The sequence below is a fragment of the Triticum aestivum genome, chromosome 3B (assembly GCF_018294505.1).
Source record: "Triticum aestivum cultivar Chinese Spring chromosome 3B, IWGSC CS RefSeq v2.1, whole genome shotgun sequence".
Taxonomy (NCBI): Eukaryota; Viridiplantae; Streptophyta; class Magnoliopsida; order Poales; family Poaceae; genus Triticum; species Triticum aestivum.
Window position 1 is genome coordinate 606,922,590 of NC_057801.1, and position 5,024 is coordinate 606,927,613.

Consider the following 5,024-nt stretch of genomic DNA (forward strand, 5'->3'; position numbering starts at 1 on the left):
TAAACAAGAATGCCTTAAGAAGGCTAGCACAAAAGCAACACGATCGAAGAGGAAAGGCCTTTTGCCTGGGACCTTCTAACTACTCCTGGTCGTCGACGGTCTCCACGTAGTAGCATCCATCGGCAGTGACATCTGGCTCCTGGGATCCACCATCTAGTTGCATCAACTGGAAAGAAAGAAGAGGGAAAGGGGGAGCAAAGCAACCGTGAGTACTCATCCAAAGTACTCGCAAGCATCACATCTGCACTAAGTATGCATTGGTATCAAATGGAAGGTTTGTATCTGTGGACTGAACTACAGAATGCCAGAATAGATGGGGAAGGCCTAGCCTATCAAAGACTAGCATCTTCAAGCAGCTCCAAGCATCTTGCAGCATGTAGAAGAGTAAAGAATAGCAATTTAATATTAACAAGCATGTTGTAGCATTAACGCCTAGAGATCCTTCCTCGACTCCCTGCGAGAAAGCAATCCCGGGGCCACATATCTCAAGTATCCATTTGTAGTTGTATAAGATCAGGATATAAGTCTGAACGTCTGTTACCATGGAGACGGCTATTAATAGATAATCTTCCCTGCAGGGGTGCACCACGTTTTCCAACACGCTTGATGACTCTGGCCGGACACACTTTCTTGGGTCATGCCCAGCCTCGGAAGATCAACACGTCACAGCCCTACCTAGGCTCAGCAGAGAGGTCCCCACCAGTCTACCTCCTAAGCACTCCGGGGTCTAGGTCCATCTGTAACATCCCAATTTTCAATTTGGATGTTTATAAATAGATCATTCATATGCATCCATGATTTATGCATTTTTCCCCATTTGTTTTATTTGATTTTTGATCCAAGGAAACTTTTGAGCAACTCAAGGACCAAAAGAGAGAGTTGGAAGTTTCCCTAAAACCATTTTTGAGAATTTCACAGTTGGGATATGGATCAAATTTGATTTCACCAAAAATTCATTTCCATTATTTCAAAAAAATAAAATAAAGAGAGAAGATAAAATGACTTCTTCAAAATCAGAAGGAAAATATTGGAATTTGAATTTGGAACCAAAATATATTTGTTGGGTTTTATTTGCAATTTATTTTATTAGTTTAGCAAAAATGTTTATTTTTTAAAACTTGCATTTTAGACCGGATAAATGTTCACAAGGTCATATATAAGACCATATAATTATGTGAACATTTTTCTTCAGATCTAAATAATAATTCTGAGAGAGCGGACAATTTATTTATTGATTATCTAGTCTAACATTGTTATTAGTTAAGTTTTCTCTCTGTCAGCCTTTTTTTTTTGAGGAAACTCTGTCAGCCTATTTAGCCCATCTATCTCTTCTATATTTATTTATTTTCCTTTGCCCTTGGCCCAACTTCTCCCACTAAGGACCATGTTAATTTTTTTTCCTTAGCCCATCTCGACGCAACCCCTTCTTCCTCCTCTGTACATGGTTCATCTAGAACAGAAACAGAACAGACAGCCATGACCACCTCCTCTTCCTCTCCTCCCACTCAATTCATTCCCCGTTACGACTTGCCACCAACACGAAACTTATAGAGGAATGTCAGGAGAACTCATTCAGGGAATTAAAACCCAACATTGTTGCTTTAATTGAACGCACGGAGCCGTGAAACGTACACACACAAAACAGCCATTAATGGCCACATTGAGCCCCTTGATCTACCTGTACCGACCTCCCCTGACCCTATAAATAGGCCCCCGCGATGCCATTCTTCCTCCTCACTTACCTCCCCGAAAACCCCTCTCTGAGTCGCTCCTTGCTTTGAGAAATTGCTCGTCGGAGCTACCCCAACTCCGGCGGCTTCTCCTGGTTGCTACAGGAAGAAGTTGGGAGCCCCGACTTGTGTCTTGGATTCGCCCCGGTGCCGTCTACCCCGTCCCACACTCGCCTCTCTCCAGAACCAACTCCGACGCTGGATCCCGGCGAACCAGAGCCGCCGCCGCCGCACTCCGGCGAACGGATCTCTTCTCTCCGGTGAGCCCACTCCCTTCGATCTGCTCGATCTAACAGGTTGCTCTCTCTAATCTGAAAAAAACCCAAAGGGGTATCTTCCTACAGCAGCGCGACACGTGGCAGTACATATCAAATCCCATAATTGATTTTAAGAAAAATGCCCAATCTTTAGGAATTCATATCTTTTAATCTATAGATCCGATTTAGTTGATTCTTTTTCCTAGTAGTTCATAAAAATATCCTCTATCCACAGAACCAAACGAAAAATATTTTTAAATTTTTTAAGATTTGAATTCAAACAGATCTGAATTCAAACTTCGTTAGGCCGTAACTCGAGTTTCGTAACTCCGTTTTGAGTGATTCTTTTTGCAAATCGAAGCTAGTGACATGTACTTTATGTTAAAACCAAAACCATTTAATTTTCTCGCTGTAAATTTTTTTGTTCTGTGCAGAAACTTTATTTGGTTGTTTTTGAAGTTTTTCGAAGTCTTTTATTTGCTTTTTTTTGGATCTTTGCTTGTATGCTTATGTATGTTATTGCTTGCTTACGTTAGATCATCCGGAGTGCGAGGCTTGCTACTACGAATCTTTAGAGTTTAACGCTCGTCAGCAAGGCAAGTTCACACTTTGATCATAATTTTCAATACCCAGTTTTACTATGCATTAGTTTCACCCTCAAAGATTGCATGAGTAGGATTGGGAACATGTGGTTATGCTTTGTAGTTCATGTGGTAGAAACCTATGACCTTTGATCACCCCGGGAATATTCGTTATATCATATATTGCTTAGCCACGCTCGTAGACGGGGATTGGTATGTGTGATTCATGCAAGTTGCAAGAGATAATAATTTTAGGACAACTTAAGGTGGCAAGTTTAATACACATCTGGGTGGATTGTTTGGGGCACCTGGAGAAACCAGTGCTTGCCCAAGGGGAATCCCGAAGTACCCGTGTGATTATCCTAGGTCCGCCACCCAGGCTCAAAGGGATCATAAGATATTTCATGCCTAGAAACTTCTGTGTGCAGCCACAAGCCATTATGGGCTCTGGCATAGTTGAGTAAGTTGTGTGACCTCTTTTCGTGGTAGACTAGCTGATGTAGCGGAAAGTAGGTGTACTGGTCTATCCAGGGTTAAGGGGAAATACTTCAGAAAGACTATGTATCGATCTTTCGATCATGGAGGTGGTCGAGTCTTGTGGGGAAAAGTGCGCAAACCTCTGCAGAGTGTACAAACTAATCATGATTAGCCGTGTCAACGGTTATGGACAACTTGAGTATCTAGAAGTGAATTATTGGTTGATCTCATCACTCTATTTAATGAAATTATTGGGTTACTAATAACTTGGGAATTTTGGGATTGAGTTGGAGGAACCTTCTCAATAATGGCATTTTAATTCAGTAGTATATAAAAATGTATTCCTTTGTTGTAGGGTAAATTTGGCTTTATGCAAAAAATTAACTTAGAGCCTCCACCAGCTAAATTTGCATATAGAGATAGTTTTTTTTTTATTATTCTAAGATGTGAAATTCCCAGCATATTCCATGCGCTGACCTACACGACTGCAACGTCTCATGTTGCAGACTTTTCCGACGAGGATTAAAGGTGCTATAGATCGTTGTTCTGCACTCAGTTTGCCGTGGAGTTGGATGGACTCATTTACCTTCGATGCTGTCAGGACCCCGACTCGATGCCACATAGATCTAGCATGTAACACTTCATATCACTTTGCGGCCTCACGCACGGTATTCCCACGGGTGTCGCCTTACCTTTACCCGGGACCGTTTGCGCCTTTTGGCACACGTATATGATAGTGTCGCTAGCATCCATATGATAAGGAGCCCGGGCTGACATGGCTAGTCGTAAACCCAAAGTGGCACAGACTTACAGGGACAGGCATCCATGACCCAGCATCGAACGTGTCGGTCATCAGCGAGTGAATCCAGGCTGTAGCACTGGGCTAGCAGGACTCCGGTGAACCGGGCTGTAGCGGGCTAACAGGACTCCGGTATTCATCGCGTGACATTTCCCCGAAGGGACAGACACAGGAACGAAGAAGGACACATGCCGGCCAGCCTAAGTGTTCCAGAGCAGTAGCAAGCTACCATGGCTCAGCGGTAACACTAGGAGACATTTCCCGGTAAGAGAGGCTACTAAAGATAAACAACTAGATAGTCAGATCCCACACATACCAAGCATTTCAATAACATACACACAATATGCTCGATATGTGCAATACAACATGGCATCACAAAATGACTCTACGACTCAAGTATTTATTCAATAGGCTCCGAGGAGCGAGATATTACAAACAGGGGTCTCATGACCCAACACTCAGAGCATACAAATCAAAGCACAAGCGGAAGCTATCATGTCTGAGTACAGACAACTATAAATGAAAAAGGCTGAGAAGCCTGACTATCTATCAGATCCTGCCGAGGGCACAAGATCGTAGCTGAGGTATCAAGCTAAACGTCGAAGTCCACGCGGAACTACTAGCGAGACCGAAGTCTCTCTGCAAAAACATAAAATAGGCAAACGTGAGTACAAATGTACCCAGCAAGACTTACATCAGAACTATCTACATATGCATCATTATCAACAAAGGGGATGGTGGGGTTTAACTGCAGCAAGCCAGCTTTGACTCGGTGGCTATCCTAAACTACGACTGCAAGTAACTCTTTTGAGGTGGCGCACACGAGTCCACATATTCACCATATCAATACACCACTATGGATCCGCTCCCGTCTCCCTACGAGAACGCCATCCATAGCACTCACGCTTATCTTGCGTATTTTAGGGTATCCACTTTCACTTGTCTATGAACTGATATAAGCAACCCAGAAGTCCTTTTCCGCGGACACGGCTATTCGAATAGATTAGGTTAACCCTGCAGGGGTGTACTTCTTCACACATGCTCTCACCACTTACCGCCGTTTACACGACATGTACTCGGCAACCTTCAAGCGGAAGCCCAACGTGGGTGTCGGCCACGGCCTACCTAAACACTCAAGTCTCTAGTCCAGGTTTATCGCCTATTCGGGTTCCATCCATGA